This window comes from Pogoniulus pusillus, chromosome 7 (genome assembly GCF_015220805.1).
Source record: "Pogoniulus pusillus isolate bPogPus1 chromosome 7, bPogPus1.pri, whole genome shotgun sequence".
NCBI lineage: Eukaryota > Metazoa > Chordata > Aves > Piciformes > Lybiidae > Pogoniulus > Pogoniulus pusillus.
In genome coordinates, this window is record NC_087270.1 from 6,041,610 (window position 1) to 6,059,484 (window position 17,875).

The 17,875-nt window shown below is 46.6% G+C and overlaps 2 long non-coding RNA genes across 2 annotated transcripts; one reads left to right on the top strand and one right to left on the bottom strand.

Moving 5' to 3' along the window:
* Positions 1-10,622: 10,622 nt before the first annotated feature.
* LOC135177098 (uncharacterized) lies at positions 10,623-12,303 on the bottom strand. The gene is made up of 2 exons (XR_010302904.1): positions 12,116-12,303; positions 10,623-10,769 (listed from the first exon to the last, which is right to left on the bottom strand). It is a non-coding gene; the product is annotated as an uncharacterized LOC135177098 (long non-coding RNA).
* A 177-nt stretch (positions 12,304-12,480) lies between these two features.
* LOC135177099 (uncharacterized) lies at positions 12,481-16,091 on the top strand. The gene is made up of 2 exons (XR_010302906.1): positions 12,481-12,518; positions 15,496-16,091. It is a non-coding gene; the product is annotated as an uncharacterized LOC135177099 (long non-coding RNA).
* Positions 16,092-17,875: the final 1,784 nt, after the last annotated feature.

Consider the following 17,875-nt stretch of genomic DNA (forward strand, 5'->3'; position numbering starts at 1 on the left):
TGCACATGCTTGGGGTGCTCTAGTGGGATTATATCAACACCATTGTAAAACACACACAAATGAGCTGTGCTGTAATTACCACACGAAGACCTCGCTCGACTGGGTCTTAATCGGCAGAGAATGGCAATACCAGATAAACACAAATGGGGCCATCGAGATGTTTATTCCAGTGGCAAAGATGGTTTTGTATCCTAGGAAACCAGCCTCACTCTGGAGCTTCTCTGGCACCTAAGACTGTATGCTGGGCATCTGTAACATGCACCTCTCTTTCCCTGGACAGTCCTACAGGCATGACTAGCATGATCAGGACCGGGATGGAGCAGACAGGTCAAGTTGATTAGGTGATGTGATATTTGCTGATGCATAATAATTATAGAATCCTAGAATCAACCAGGCTGGAAGAGACCTCCAGGATCATCCAGCCCAACCTAGCACCCAGCACTAGCCAGTCAACTAGACCATGGCACTAAGTGCCTCAGCCAGGCTTTGCCTGAACACCTCCAGGGACAGTGACTCCAGCACCTCCCTGGGCAGCCCATTCCAATGTCTCTCTGTGATGTTTTCTGTAATGGTTTCTCTACATTCTGCCTCGCATCAGTTCCACTCCAAGACTGCATGGGACTCTTGTGCATATCGGGTAGGACAGAGGCTGCTTTCTGCACACCCCTCCCCACAATGTTCTCTGAAGTGGAATGGCCAATTACAGCTTTATCAGTTCCAGCTGCCTGTCAGAAAGGGACTGTTTGGGGAAAGCAGCTGTCTGGAGACCTTTGTTCTGTTGGTTGCCATTCAACAAATGGAGGTTTAATGTATTTTACCATTCACTTTTTAGGGAGAGACACAATTTGATATAAATTGGCTGTGCCTCCCAGTAGCCACAAGCCATAGTGGCCAAGTGGTGGCACCCAACCACCCCAGGTAGTGCAGAGGGATATGATTCTCCTTCATAAAACCTCCTTTCTCTGCCCAGTCCATGAGACTTGTTTTATCTAGATAGCACCTGGGTGCAGTAACTAACTGATGGTTTGTCAAGCAAACTACTGAGATGCTGGAAAATGCCTTTGGTCCAGGTTTTTCCTACAACCTCCACAACTCTATCCATAGGCAAGGAGGTGCCTGGGTACTCCTTAAGTCAATGATGGTGTTTATCTGGAGTAGTTTAAATCAAAAGATGTTTTCCACACAGCATGACATCCTATTATAGTGCTATAGCAGTGGGATACTGAAAATACATGACATTCTATGTCAACAATGTAAGCTCTTGAAGTGATTGTGCTACTCTCACAAATTTGCAATCCAAATGGCATAAAGTTGTCTTACTGAAATCCACATTTGCAGAGAGAAGATTGTTCAGAGGTGTCCAGTTGTCATTCCAAAGGCCAGGTGAATAGTTCAATCTTCGTCTCCCAGACATTAATGTATGAAGCACAGGATCATCAATGCCTTCCAATTTCTGGCTTGCAGGAGGGTTTTCTTCTCCATGGAGAGCAAAGGATGGTGGTGAGTTGCAAGAGAAATGTAGCAAGAAGAAGGGAAAGACAGAGACAAGAAAGAATAATATTTCCTTAGGGCCTTTGTGCTGTGCTGGTTCTACAGACAAATATAGTCAGGTGATGCTCTGAAAAGCTGTGCTCTGAGTCCACGCATGTCCTTCTCTTCTCTTGCTTCTGGGCCACGTAGTAACACAACAGATACTGAATAACCATGACAATCTCATTGGCATTCCTTTCTTCCTGTTCTGTTTTGATGTGTCCATTTGTGCTGTGCTGGTTCTACAGACAAATATAGTCAGGTGATGCTCTGAAAAGCTGTGCTCTGAGTCCACGCACGTCCTTCTCTTCTCTTGCTTCTGGGCCATGTAGTAACACAACAGATACTGAATAACCATGACAATCTCATTGGCATTCCTTCCTTCCTGTTTTGTTTTGATGTGTCCATTTGTGCTGTGCTGGTTCTACAGACAAGTATAGTCAGATGATGCTCTGAAAAGCTGTGCTCTGAGTCCCCGCACATCCTTCTCTTGCTTCTGGGCCACGTAGTGACACGACAGATAGTGGATAACGATGACAATCTCATTGGCATTCCTTCCTTCCTGTTCTGTTTTGATGTGTCCATTTGTGCTGTGCTCCGTGTTAGCTCTTGACTTGTCATCTTGAGTAGAAGGTCGAGGTCCATTGTACTCAGTATTGGGGATAAATAATGCAACTGATAAATGCTAATCACCATCGAATCCTTATCTCCTCAGTGCCACCACCACTGTAGCAACTAAAGGAATAGACATCACAGATCTACTGATCTACTGTGAGGAGAGGCTGAGGGAGCTGGGGGTGTGTAGCCTGGAGAAGAGGAGGCTCAGGGGGGACCTCATTGCTGTCTACAACTACCTGAAGGGAAGCTGTAGCCAGGTGGGGGTTGGTCTCTTCTCCCAGGCACTCAGTGACAGAACAAGGGGACACAGTCTCAAGTTGTGCCAGGGGAGGTCTAGGCTGGCTGTTAGGAGGAAGTTGTTGTCAGAGAGAGTGATTGGCATTGGAATGGGCTGCCCAGGGAGGTGGTGGAGTCACCGTCCCTGGAGGTGTTCAAGAAAAGCCTGGATGAGGCACTTGGTGCCATGGTCTAGTTGGCTGGCTAGGGCTGGGTGCTAGGCTGGCCTGGGTGATCTAAGGGAGAAGGTCAGTGTCACTGGATGGGGGTGATATTGAGAAGGAGCTCACTCTTCCCAGCAGCATTGATCAGCACCTTTAAAAGTCAATTCTTTAAAGTTGGGCACTAAAAACTAGTAAGAAAGAAACCCTTAGGCATACCCACACATCACAGTATCACAGTATTATCAGGGTTGGAAGAGACCTCACAGATCATCAAGTCCAACCCTTTACCACAGAGCTCAAGGCCAGACCATGGCACCAAGTGCCACGTCCAATCCTGCCTTGAACAGCTCCAGGGACGGCGACTCCACCACCTCCCCGGGCAGCCCATTCCAGTGTCCAATGACTCTCTCAGGGAAGAACTTTCTCCTCACCTCAAGCCTAAATCTCCCCTGGCGCAGCCTGAGGCTGTGTCCTCTTGTTCTGGTGCTGGCCACCTGAGAGAAGAGAGCAACCTCCTCCTGGCCACAACCACCCCTCAGGTAGTTGTAGACAGCAATAAGGTCTCCCCTGAGCCTCCTCTTCTCCAGGCTAACCAATCCCAGCTCCCTCAGCCTCTCCTCGTAGGGCTGTGCTCAAGGCCTCTCCCCAGCCTCGTCGCCCTTCTCTGGACACGCTCAAGCATCTCAATGTCCCTCCTAAACTGGGGGGCCCAGAACTGAACACAGTACTCAAGGTGTGGTCTAACCAGTGCAGAGTACAGGGGCAGAATGACCTCCCTGCTCCTGCTGACCACACCATTCCTGATGCAGGCCAGGATGCCATTGGCGTTCTCTCACATGAAGATATGTAGGCAATAGCAGTTAGCATAATGACAAGTCCAACTGTTCACTGTGTAGCCCATGTTTTCCTTTTGATTTCATGAGATGTCTTAGACAAGAAACTCAAATCAACACCTCTGCTTCTAGCATGCTTGAGCACTGCATGTGTCATGCTCTGCAGTAGCGCCTTGGCACTTTCCTCCTCATTTCCATCAACCAAAATCTTATGTAGCTTCAGAAGCAAACGCATTGCATATGATTTTCCTCATAGTTGCAAAACCAAAGTATTTAAGAGAAAATGTAGAGCTCACTTGAAAAAGAAAGTTGAGAAGTGTTCCCTCACCAAAGGGAAAGCATTGTGACATTTGAAAGATTACTCTTCCTGGGACTCAAGATTTTTGCCAGTGATCTGCATCTGCAGCCTTTCCCAAAACAATCAGCAAGTGATTCAATGTCATCATCAAAGAATTTTTGGCTACTGACTTTCCTTAATAATAGCTGAGAAGTTTAATGAAAGGAAAGATCTGCATAGATTTCTTCCTAAATTGGATGAAATCCTGTCATCTTCTTCTTCTTCTTCTTCTTCTTTTTTTCCCCCCCTTCTCTGTCATACTTCTACTCAGAGAAAATTACAGCTTCTGGTGCCAGAGATGTGCTCTGTATGTTTTGTTTATTACAGTGGTTTTCACTGGAACTAAGAGTGAAGGAGTATCATTATAAAATTCTTGATGCCCCTGATATATATTTGTGCAAACATAGTTGTGGGCACTGAAGGCAGTGGAGGATATGACATTCTGAAAGCATTTTCTCCTTATTTTAAGCATCTGTTCAGTCACTCAAATGTGGTACATACCCACATGCTCTCTAGGCAGAGAGAAACCAAGGTCCTGGGTCAGACTGGATATCTGACCTCACGTGTCCAATCCCACCTGGAAGCTGATGTTCTGTAGTTGCCTCTCCAGCTGAACCATGGCTCAGTGGTGGTACCTGGGCAGTCAACCTCTTCCAGGTTTTTGCTGTCATTGTTTCACAAGCAGTGTGAGGAATCACAGAATCATAGAATCAACCAGGTTGGAAGAAACCTCCAAGATCATCCAGACCAACCTAGCACCCAGCCCTAGCCAATCAACTAGGTGTCTTCTCACAAATTCATGTCACGTCTGCAGTACCTATAAGGATAGAACAGAATAGATGGATGATCTTGGAGGTCTCTTCCAACCTGGCTGATTCTATGATAGAGCATTGAAGCTATCTTCACATAAACCATAACAAATTGAATGGCTGAGGTGCAACAGAGAAGTGCATGGTCCAGCCCCACTCACTCCACTCTCAATGGCTCTATATTCCTATCCATCAGAAAATCAGGGACCTACCAATTTTGGGAGGTGCGCTGCATCCAGGGAGACCTCGCAATGCTCCAGCAGTGCCCAGCACCTGTGGTTCTGGCACCAGTGGAGCTGACAGCCACACTTTCACCAGTGTATCATGCAATGTAGTGGAGAATTCAATTTTGGGAGAATTCAGGGAAACTGGATTTTTAATGAGAGGTCAGGAGTTTTCATCCACCCCTTTCATCCTAGCCCAAACGTTACAGCGTGAATTGGCTTTCTCAGTCTGAGTCATTTTTCTGAGCCTTAAGTTTAGGGGGAATTTTGTGGCTACATATTGACTCTGGTTTTGTCCTTGGCATCCCTACAGGAAATTGAACTCCACAGTTTTGGTGGCAGACTCAGCAAAACAGCCCTTGACTGAGTGGGAAGAGTTTGAGCCACTGGGAGAACAGAGGCAGCGCAAAGAGTCAGGGTGAGGAGAGGTTGCCCCATTCCCCTTGTGCTTCTAGTTTGGTGGAGAGCCAAAAGGTTACAGCCTCTGGCACTTCTGCCACTTAGAGCTATTTTTAATTAAAAAGAAAGCCAGGAAGTGTTTAATATGGACAGACCCATAATGGCTTGAGTCTTGGGCAGGTTTGGAAATTTCTACCACCGAGTCTTCACTAAAAGACTTTATTTCTGTTGTTCTGTCGTTGGGTGTTGGGTTCTGGTTTGGGGTTTTTGTTTGCTGTCTGGGGTTTTGTTTAGGTTTGTTTGTTTTTTTGTTTTTGGGTTTTTTTTTTTTTTTTGTGGTTAGGTCATGGGATCAAATTTAAAAGGTACTTTTATTGGTAAAAGTATTCACTGTGCACTTTTGCTGAAACTGCCAACCTGCTCTGGAACAGTAGTGCGATACAGGCCTAAGGGTTTAGTCTGAGAAGGATAGGGTTAGCAGCAGGTTCCATGCTAAGTATTTTCCCCCTGTTGTTGTCATGTATTTATATCTTACTCTGCCCTCCAGAAGCCCCACAAGATTTCAGAATATCATAGAATCATGGAATCGACCATTTTGGAAGAGACCTCCAAGATCATCCAGGCCAACCTAGCACCCAGCCCTAGCCACTCATCTAGACCATGGCACTAAGTGCCTCAGCCAGGCTTTTCTTCAACACCTCCAGGGACAGTGACTCCACCACCTCCCTGGGCAGCCCATTCCAATATCACTCTCTCTGGCAACAGCTTCCTCCTAACATCCAGCCTAGACTTCCCCTGACACAACTTGAGACTGTGTCCCCTTGTTCTATTGCTGGTTGCCTGAGAGAAGAGGCCAACCCCCACCTGGCTACAGCCTCCCTTCAGGGAGTTGTAGACAGCAATGAGGTCCCCCTGAGCCTCCTCTTCTCCAGGATAAACACCCCCAGCTCCCTCAGCCTCTCCTCATAGGGTTTGTGTTCCAGGCCCCTCACCACCTTTGTTGCCCTTCTCTCAACACCTTCCAGCACCTCAACATCTCTCTTGAATTGAGGAGCCCAGAACTGGACACAGGACTCAAGGTGTGGCCTGACCAGTGCTGAGCACAGGGGCAGAATAACCTCCCTTGTCCTACTGGCCACACTGTTCCTGATCCAGGCCAGGATGCCATTGGGTCTCTTGGCCACCTGGGCACACTGCTGCCTCATCTTCAGCCTACTCTCTAACAATACCCCCAGGTCCCTTTCTTCCTGGCTGCTCTCAGCCACTCTGTCCCCAGCCTATAGTGCTGCTTGGGGTTGTAGTGGCCGAAGTGCAGAACCCTGCACTTGGCCTTGTTCAATCTCATCCCATTGGCCTCTGCCCACCCATCCAGCCTGTCCAGGTCCCTCTGCAGGGCTCTCCTACCTTCCAACAGATCCACACCTGCTCCTAGCTTGGTGTCATCTGCAAACTTACTGATGCTGGACTCAATCCCCTGGTCCAGATCATCAACAAAGATGTTGAACAGGACTGGGCCCAGCACTGATCCTTGGGGCACACCACTAGTGCCAGCTGCCAACTGGATGTGGCACCATTCACCACCATCTCTGGGCCCAGCCTTTCAACCAGTCTGTGACCCATATCAGAGTGAATCTGCCCAAGTCACAAGCTGCCAGTTTTGCCAGGAGCTTGTTGTGGCAGACAGTGTCAAAGGCTGTGCTGATGTCCAGGTAGACTCCATCCACAGCCACAGAATATGTGGTAGCATACCAGTGATTGAATATGAATTAGCTGGAAGAAGTGTAAGGAATTAGCTCCATATAAAGTAAAAAAGCATGTGATGAAAGAAATTATGCTTTGGCTGAAAAGAGGTTGCTAGATCCATTTTCTCTAGACTTATGCTTGTCATTAACCGTTCACTTAAGAATGAGTGTATTTAATATGGTCAATTAGTCACTTTAACACAAAAAATGTTAAGACTTGTTGATGACACAAAGAGAAGGACTGGGGTATTGTGCAGGGATACCCAATGTCCTGAGGGTGAGAAAAACAAAAGTAGGATGATATTCAACAGAGCAAAACACAAAGATTTCACTTTACACTTAATAATGGGATTTTTTTTTTCCCCCTGGAATATCAGGGCCATCAGCTGGGAGCAACTGAGATGGGAAAGGCATTAGTTTGTTAGCTGATACATTTATTCTGAGCTGCTGTCATAATGGAACCAAAATAACACATAAATGTTCCCATTGTTCCCGGCAAGGAAGATATTTTAACACTGCTGTTAAAGATCTGCACTGTTGCTTAATTTCTGGGTACCCATTGTAGTATGGACAAGTCTGAGCAAGTCAGCCCTGTGAGAGCAGACTAAATAGAACGAGGGGACACAGTCTTAAGTTGTGCCAGGGTATCATAGTATCATAGTATCATCAGGGTTGGAAGAGACCTCACAGATCATCAAGTCCAACCCTTTATCACAGAGCTCAAGGCTAGACCATGGCACCAAGTGCCACGTCCAACCTTGCCTTGAACAGCCCCAGGGACGGCGACTCCACCACCTCCCCGGGCAGCCCATTCCAGTGTCCAATGACTCTCTCAGTGAAGAACTTGGAGGAAGTTGTTGGCAGAGAGAGTGATTGGCATTGGAATGGGCTGCCCAGGGAGGTGGTGGAGTCACCGTCCCTGGAGGTGTTGAAGCAAAGCCTGGCTGAGGCACTTAGTGCCATGGTGTAGCTGACTGGCTAGGGCTGGGTGCTAGGTTGGGCTAGATGATCTTGGAGGTCTCTTCCAACCTGATTGATTCTATGATTCTATGATAAAGGGTACCAGTACCTGGGCTAGGCTGGTGTGCTGAAAGAGCCTCGCTACCTCTGCAGAAAGTTTTCTATGAGTGAAATGAACTGTCACTTAGCAAGTGACTGAATCTGCAGAGTGAAAATGTGTCTCCTTGAAGGCTCCTCTCCACCAGCAAACACTTTGTGCTGGAGACGCAGCAGCACTTTTCCAACGCTGCTACCCTGCAGTTGTCCACTTAAGTGCGCCAACGATTCTTACTGTAGCATCCGAGAGCAGTCACGCTCAGAGACACGACCGTGGTAAGATGAGCAGTTATTTCCAATTTGGCAGCCTGGTGATATTTTTTTCCCCCCTCTGGGAACTGGCAACTGCCCACATACAGAGCCACTGTGTAGGAATCCATAATTAATGTCACATTTGCTCTGCCATCAGTCTAGACACATTTGTCTGAACTATTGTTTTTTATTTAAAAAAAAGAAATAAAAACACAAAAAATGTCAATCCCCAACAGATAGAGAGGAGAGAGTAAACAAAGCCTGGCAGGCTCTTTTGCCTTTGATCACTTCTGCCACATTCCTAGTTGCCTTCTGAAAGGGTCTGGCGTAGAGCTGCGAAATGTGATTTCCTCTGCCCTCTTTGGCTTTAGAGTTACTCTGCGTTCATTGGCATCACACGACAGAAATGTTGTTTGCCATCGTGTTCAGAGTTTAGCAGAGCTATGCTGTATGTTCCTTGGGCAACTTTTTTCTTCTGTTATTCTGATGTAATTTTCTTCATCTTGCAAATGGCAAGAAGAGTCCAGAAAAAAGATTCCCTTATCTCTGCAGTTCAATTGTTTGTGAACTGTCATAGAATCATAGAATCAACCAGGTTGGAAGAGACCTCCAAGATCATCCAGTCCAACCTAGCACCCAGCCCTAACCAATCAACTAGACCATGGCACTAAGTGCCTCATCCAGTCTTTTCTTGAAGACCCCCAGGGATGGTGCCTCCACCATCTCCCTGGGCAGCCCATTCCAATGCCAATCACTCTTTCTGTGAAGAACTTCTTCCTAACATCCAGCCTAGACCTACCCTGGCAGAACTTGAGACTGTGTCCCCTTGTTCTGTTGCTGGTTGCCTGGGAGAAGAGGCCACCCCCCACCTGGCTACAATGCCCCTTCAGGTAGTTGTAGACAGTAATAAGATCACCCCTGAGCCTCCTCTTCTGAAGGAATAACATTACAGAAGCTTTTACAGCTGAAGTGTATAATTAAATATCCAGATAAAAGCACAGGTGAAAAATCAGTAGGTAGGATTCTGATTTGCTATCTTACTTTATATTAAATTAGGATTTCTCCTTTAAAAAATCCCATTAAACACTACTATCTAATTTCCCCATCACAGTATCACCAAGGTTGGAAGAGACCTCACAGCTCATCAAGTCCAACCCTTTACCACAGAGCTCAAGGCCAGACCATGGCACCAAGTGCCACGTCCAATCCTGCCTTGAACAGCTCCAGGGACGGCGACTCCACCACCTCCCCGGGCAGCCCATTCCAGTGTCCAATGACTCTCTCAGTGAAGAACTTTCTCCTCACCTCAAGCCTAAGTTTCCCCTGACGTAGCTTGATGCTGTGTCCTCTTGTTCTGGCGCTGGCCACCTGAGAGAAGAGAGCAACCTCCAATATTGATGCCATTTTCTAAGGAAAAGGTTAATTGCTCTTCTGTCTTTCTTCTTCCTCCTTATCTTTTCTTGCTTTCTTTCTTCCTGTGAATGGAGTGGTGGATGAAGAAAATTCAAGAGCAGCCAGCAAGAAACACAGTATGCAGAGATAAAGTTTTTCTGCTCTAAGTAGCCTAGAACACACTAAACCCCAAGTCTTGGTTGTAATAAATGACATTTTCACTTTTAAAGTAGATATTTTAATAAAATCAGCAATTCACTTTTGTTCAAAATTTATCTTTTGCCTGTAGAGCTCAGGAGGTTTCTTTAGACTCCAAAGACTGTAGGTCTGGAGGCATTCTGGGGGGTAAAGCACCATCAGTGTGGACATACTACAACTACCTGAAGGGTGGTTGTGGCCAGGAGGAGGTTGCTCTCTTCTCTCAGGTGGCCAGCACCAGAAGAAGAGGACACAGCCTCAAGCTACACCAGGGGAAATTTAGGCTGGAGGTGAGGAGAAAGTTCTTCCCTGAGAGAGTCATTGGACACTGGAATGGGCTGCCCGGGGAGGTGGTGGAGTCGCCATCCCTGGAGCTGTTCAAGGCAGGATTGGACGTGGCACTTGGTGCCATGGTCTGGCCTTGAGCTCTGTGGTAAAGGGTTGGACTTGATGATCTATGAGGTCTCTTCCAACCTTGGTGATACTGTGATACTATCACATAACTGCTGCATGGAAAGTTTCTCCAGGAACAAAGCTCAGGGAGTGTGCTGAGAGGCCAAGGTGTATCTCCTAAAGCTCAGTACAACATAAGCCTACAAACATACACAACTTCCATCCAGGAATTTAAACATCTCCCCTCTCTTCAACCTCATGCACACAGATGTGTGCAGGAGCCCTGCTCCCTTTCCCTGAGTGAACATCAGCAAGCAAACAATGACTTGCAAGTCGACAGAGGAATGAGACATACAATTAGCAGTGAAATGAAAAACAGCTGGTGCAACTGAATAGCTGTTCTTTGGAGCACGTGAACCTGAAAAGATACTGTTTATTTTAGAAGACAAACAAAATTTCTCTTCTCTTTGATCTAGGAGAGCATCTACCATTGGGAGCTGTCCATTTTCATTTAGTCTTTCTGGTGCCAGGGCCAACCGTGCAGAGCTATAAACAAAGAGCAGAAAGTATCATTTTCCATGTTAATTTGACAGTAAACAGTACTAATTTGACCGTGCAGCTGTTTATTGATACCACCTCCCCAACAATCTAATATACAAAACAGTAGCCAGTGTGCTGAGACTGCACTCTTTATAAAATTCAAGGAGCCAGAGTGGTCACAACCTCTTGTTGTAAAGCAGGCATAAGGAGAGGGTGATTTGCACTTGGAATGGGCTGCCCAGGGAGGTGGTGGAGTCACTGTCCCTAGAGGTGTTCAAGAACAGACTGTATGAGGCACTTAGTGCCATGGTCTGGTTGACTGGCTAGGGCTGAGTGCTAGGTTGGCCTGGATGATCTTGGAGGTCTCTTCCAACCTGGTTGATTCTATGATTCTATTCTATAATTCTATGATGATCTTGGAGAGCTTTTCCAACCTGGTTGATTCTATGATTCTAGTTGAGTGGCTAGGGCTGAGTGCTAGGTTGGCCTGGATGATCTTGGAGGTCTCTTCCAACCTGGTTGATTCTATGATTCTATTCTATAATTCTATGATGATCTTGGAGAGCTTTTCCAACCTGGTTGATTCTATGATTCTAGTTGACTGGCTAGGGCTGGATGCTAGGTTGGCCTGGATGATCTTGGAGGTCTCTTCCAACCTGGCTGATTCTATGATTCTACATGATTCTATGATGATCTTGGAGAGCTTTTCCAATCTGGTTGATTCTATGATTTTATGATTTAGCTTTTGTATTTACCTTTGTATAAGCATTTTTTTCTTCATATATGCCTTTGAGATGCTGTTTATAACAACCATTTGTTATTGTTATTTCTCTGTTTCCTGTGAGGTCAATGAGAGGATTGCTACCTACTTTTGTGGTGTCTGCTCAACTAACTTGCAATATCTTGACATTTAAATTAGGTTTTCTGTGGTTTAGTACTAAAATAGATGAGATGCTGTTTTGTGTTAAATTGTGACTGGCAAGATTTGTGCTGAAAAAGGATGAAATGGCTCCTATGCTGCAAGAGAAAACTGGAGGAGAAGGATCATGCAAAGGCATAGAATCACAGAATCAACCAGATTGGAAGAGACCTCCAAGATCAGCCAGTCCAACCTAGCACCCAGCCCTAGCCAGTCAACCAGACCATGGCACTAAGTGCCTCAGCCAGGCTTTTCTTGGACACCTCCAGGGATGGTTACTCCACCACCTCCCTGGGCAGCCCATTCCAATGCCAATCACTCTCTCTGCCAACAACTTCCTCCTAACATCCAGCCTAGACTACCCCCAGCACAACTTGAGACTGTGTCCCCTTGTTCTGTCACTGGTTGCCTGGCAGAAGAGAACAACCCCCACCTGGCTGCAACCTCCTTTCAGGTAGTCATAGAGAGCAACAAGGTCTCCTCTGAGCCTCCTCTTCTGCAGGCTGAGCAACCCCAACTCCCTCAGCCACTCCAGTTCTGGGCTTCTCAATTCAAGAGAGACGTTGAGATAGTGGAACATGTCCAGAGAAGGGCAAGGAAGCTGGTGAGGGGGCTGGAACACAGCCTTGTGAGGAGAGGAAACCTTTCCCACCCCACCCCAGAATTTCTCCTTTTTCCCCCAAACTCAGTGCACCTGGGGCCTGTTGAGTCTCCTCCCACCCCAGGTGTTACCACTTTGCCTTCCCTGCCCACTCCCCTTTATAATCAGCCCCAGGACAGGCAGAAGCCCCAAGTTTGCCCAACTGGGCAGAGGGATCCCCTTCCCATCATCACTGGTGAGTGCCCATGGCGGCGTCTCCGTGGTGTGCACTGGGTGAATGGTGAAGGGGACAAAAAGGCCGGGGGGCCTGGTGGCCCCCCGGCTCGGTAGGGCTGAAACTTGGAGTTCATGCTAACATCACTTGTGGGTGCTGGCTGGGCCTCCTTGCTTAGGCTGAGCTCTTCTATGTTCAGCTGCTGGTTTCTGCTCGTTTGTATAAGTGCTAAAATGCCAAGGACAAATCTGTGAGACGAGTTGAGAAGCATTGAATTGGCATGGAGAAAACGTCTGAGAATCCCTAACAAGGAAAATGAAATGCAACTCAAATCTCATTGACACCCTTACGTTGGGGAGGCTAAAACTGCCTTGTTCAGCAACTAAGTTAAAACTTGATTCGGTGAAATCCTGAGCGTGTTAAGCCAGAACAGGGCAGTAGATGACTATGATGGGGTTCAGGATTTTACTTTATTAAGCTGCTTGACAGCCACAGGTTTTTACAACTCGTCTCAAGCCATGTGTGCTGCTGCTTCATACTGTACTAACTTTCACATGGGCTAAGCCATCTCTTTTCACACCCTTATGACTACAAGCTGCAATGCTTCAGATGCTCTGTGGGTTGGTTGGTGAATATATTGATTTATTCCCAAGTAGATGTGGTAGTTTGAGGCTTATTGGAAATTTCCTATAAGTGAAGTCATCACTTTCCAGAAAGCTCAGTGCAGAATCTAAATAAATGAGACCATTGGATGTGACTTGCCAAAAGAGGAGAAAAAAAAAGAGTACTCCCCTGCAGCATCCACTGCCTTGCATCTTGCCATCTGGTCAACTGCTTTTCTGTCCTTTGTAGGTACCTGAAGTTCACACTGGCAGCTTTAGGATGTCAGACATTGCATAATCAAGACAACCTTTCTAGAGCAATTCTGGTAATGTGGTCTGAGGGGCTGCTGTGCAGTGTCCAGCAATGCTAAGATCAACAAACATACCATAGAATGGTTTGGGTTAGAAGGGACCTTAAAGATCATCTAGTTTCAACTCCCCCGTCATAGGCAGGGACACCTTCCACTAGCCGAGGTTTGCCTAAAGCTCTGTCCTACCTGTTCTTAAGCACTCCAGGGAGCAGGCATTCACAACCTCCCTGAGTAACAAGGAAGGGCCATATGTGAACTGCTCACTCACAAACAGATGATACCCTCAGTGTGTGTCCCACTGCTTTACAGCCTGGTGCTTCACTTTTTGTACCAAACCTCTTCTAAAATGCTTCCTGTAGGCTGGGGTAAGCATTCAGTGGCTACCCCCATCTGAAAGATGCCTCTACTAACAAACCAACTAAATCCAGAAGGCAAGAGACCCATGCTTCCCTCAAAACCTAGGGAGTTTGGTGCTTTAGCACCAAATCTTTTTCAGCTCCCTTCAGAAATACAGCTCCAGGTTAGAAACAAAGGTCTGGATCAGCAGTTGCCACAGCCAGACCTGCCTGTTCCCAAAACACGCTGAAAATGGACTTTGTAAGCTGCTAATGCAGCTCACCATGCAGAGCAAGCTCACTGCAGAACCTGAAAATCCCTGCCACTGGCAACTGCCTGCGTTTCAGAACTGAAGTGGGTGAACACAAGCTGAAATTATCCCAGATGTTAACAAAGCAGTTGTGCTAGCAGTGCTAGAGCACCTTCCTTCCCCTCTCCAGCTGTTAAGTCTCAGCTATGTATGTTTGAAAGCCATCTGGCACAGGTCCTGCCAGCCAGTTTAAATCATTTCATCTTTCATACAACCTCAGCAGAATGAGGCTGCTAGACACTACTCTAAATTAAGTATCACTTTGTAATGTATTCTACAGACTCCATCAAGTTTTGCAAGAGCTTCAGTTCCTGAGGGGAGAGGAATTGGGAGTCCCAAGTGATGCAAAGCAATTCAGAATGTAATATCAATGGTAAGAGCAGCAGCACCTAAATGGAAGTGAAAACAACTCCTGCTCTAGTCTCTACCACACCTAATTAGCCGGGAGAGGCTAATTATCCTCAGATAAAGTCAGGATAGCCAAATGCATCATCTTTTCTACCCATTTCTTGTTGCTATGTCCTCAGTCTGCTCTAAGAACCTCAGAAATTAAGTTAGGATGCACAATGACAGGCACTTTTCACTTAGCCACTGCAGCACCAGAAGGCATGGAGCTAATGTAATGCTTTTTAACATTTTATTTGGAGCAAAGATCTTTATGGGTAGATCCAAATTATCAATTCTGAAAAGCCATTAGTTGAAGGCTGACACTCAAAACTACTTTGATCTGCTGTCAGAACAGTAGCTTTAAGTTCTTTTACATGAAGAAAACTAACCCTCTCTAGAGGATGATGCTCACACAAGGAGGAACTTTCCCACAGCACTGAGCTGAAGAATTGTGCTGCTTCCCTTGTGCAGTCTTCACTTCACTTGGGAGAGCCCAACTGGGCATTGTGATGGAAGGTCCAAATGATACCTAAAGTGCATCTGCTAAACATATACCTACATACCCACCTTGTGTGTCCCTCCTCCTTCCTGGGCTGGAAGAAGTGAGAAAAGCAGGCAGAAGCCTTGGTACCCCTCAGTCTGCCACAGAAACACCATATTTAGTCTTGGTTTGCACCCTGCTTTGCTTCTGGTAAGCACAGGTTGTGATGCTGGGCATGTGCATCTCCCTGTTTTGGAAAAATGACCTAGGATTGGCTCTAGGAGCATCTTCATTGGATGCTATTGGTCAAAGCCATTCAACAAAATGCTTAAAACTTAGCCACTTTGCTTGCTGCCGCTGCTTTTTGTTTGCTTGCCACTTGTCTTGCCATGCCTGCCTCTGGGCACCTGGGAGCCTGCCTCTCCTACGAACAGGACAGCCTGGCTCTGCCTGGCTCCTGAACTGAGCCAAGGTGTGAGAGTCTAAACCCTTTCTGTTGTTCACCAACAAAGTTAAAGATTGCATCTCTCTCCCTAATCAACAGAGCTAAAGGTTGCCTTTGTTAACCTAGGTGCTTGGCTGAAAGCTCAGGGATGCAAATCAACAGACGGTGCCTTGGAGAGTCCTGGACCTCAGCCTGGCTGCAATGCCCAGGATGCCTACATCTTCTCTCAGCTACCCCCAAGAGAAAAGGCTCATGTGTGTTCAGGGTATGGGCAGATACAGCCAGGGAGGGGGCGGTGGCCCCCCCGTCCCGTCGGTGCCAGACCCCTGCGAATGCATGAGGATACACAGGGAGATTTCCTGAGCAGCTGCAGCTGGACACTGAGCAGACAACTGTATGAAAGGCAGGAGGAATGTCTGACAAGGTGTGGCGCTCCCACCAGACTACCAGGTGTGCACTTCTACCAGATCACCAAGGGTGGATCTTCACCAGACCACCGGAGCTGCACCACCACCAGAAGATTCCCTGATGAACTCCACAGAAGATCATCCCTGGGCCAAGCACAGGTCTCTCTCTCTGCCCCCCATCTGTGGCTGAGGGCGATACCCCAGCTCTTTTCCTTCTCTTCTTCTCTGTCCTCTTTATTTCTCTCTCTCCCCCTTCTCTCTCTCTCCCTCTGTTTTGTGTAACCTTATCCTTTAATAAACAGTTTTGTGCTGCTATCTGGTCTCGTTTGCACCTTAATTTCACAACATGGAAATCCGTAAGAACAGGTCTTGCTCCTCTGGACAGAGATACTGTTCATCTCTGTTCTCTGGACCTTGACACAAGGGTCTGAAACTTCTTGCCCCTCAGCTGAGCCTGGTAGGTTTGGCTCTGGCAGAGTTTAGTAACAACCTGGCAACAGGTTGTGCTATTAGGGATCTGCTCCTGCCACTCCTGGCTGATGGTGAGCAGGACCAATGCTGTGCATCACATTCTCTGGCCAGTTCCAAAGCCTGTGAGCATGGATCCTGTTTTGCCCAGGTGGTTGTCTGAGCCAGTAGCTTCCTGAGAGTCATGGAGGATTTACCTTGTGTCTATGGGGATCTTTTCAGACAGTGTGCTCAATTTGAACTTGACAAGCAGCAAACTGCTCCCCTTGCACCATCAGCATGTGGAAAGGCCACCACATGGCCAGGGCTACGTTTTCCTCATTTGCCTAGCTGCAGACAACTTTAGATTGTCAATATTGAGAGTCAGGACAGTGAGTAAGTTAACTCTCCTAAAGTTTGTGAAGCTCTATGCTTATGTTTAACTTTGAAGTGGCAGTTTGAGCCATAGGACTCTCTTCAGTTGTATAGGTTTCTAAAACTTCTCTAAAGATGTTTAAATCAACCTGATTGTAGATAGGCATTCTGCAAAATTATCTTTGCTGACCTCATAGCAGAATCTCTGTGTGTTGACTGTAAATGAGTTTGGGGATTGAAAAAAAAGAAAGAATAAACTAATAATTTTTATATCAGCCTCCTGATAATTCACATCTAACTCAGATTCAGATCCCTCCTTAACAGGTATAAGGATGATGCAAACACAAACCATCTACTGCTGCAGCAAGCAGATGTAAAGGAGCAGAGATGGCACAAGGGAGAGGGGAGTTAGGGAGCAGCCCAGGGCAGGTGTGATGGTTTGGGTGTTCCCTGGCCCCCCACACTTTGGAAATCACCCAGATTACACTCAGCCAGCTCTGGAAATTGAATGAAGTTTATTATTTACAGCTAGCACAATATACAAGCAGATAGTTACAGTTATAGACAGAAATAGACAAAGTAAAAGGGAATACAGAAACACAACAGCCTTCCCAGAAACCTGAGTCCCCAGGAGGGGCTCTCAACTGCCCCTTCACCTTCTCCCACCCCTCTCAACCTTACCCCAGTCCCAAGGAAGATTGGAGGTTTGGCCAGGGGGGTTAGGAAGCAAAGTGGATTAATCAAAGAAGTGGCAGAGAGGCTAGAGAGAAATGTGGCTCAGTCAGTTCCCCCAGAAGAAGTGACTTCTCTATGTTTTGATTCTTATTTTTATACATCTCAGCAAGCCTGTGAGTGAAGTAGACATCAGTCTTGTTTTCCTTTCACAGCCTGTAATCTAGTCCTTCTCACCAAAACATTCTAGTTAGCTTCAAACTAGCACAGCACTATGGAAATGAGAGTAGCTATGAGGCCACGTCAGTTATCCAATGACATTTTCCACTCACAGTGTCAAGCCAAACCAATGAAGTACAAATGAAGTCTCAGATTTTGCTGATCAACACAGCAGCTTCAGAAGACTGTGATCAAAGTGCCATAACTTCAGAATATTAAAGAAAAACAAGAAATCAAATATCTTCTGTTAACAGGAGTGCCTAACAAGTCTTTTGATCAGGACTTCAAAGCCCTCTTGAAACACCTACCACACAATCCCAAATATTTTCCAAGCTTTGACAGCCACAGTGGCCACTCTGAGCTTGCCTTATTTTTAAACAATATTC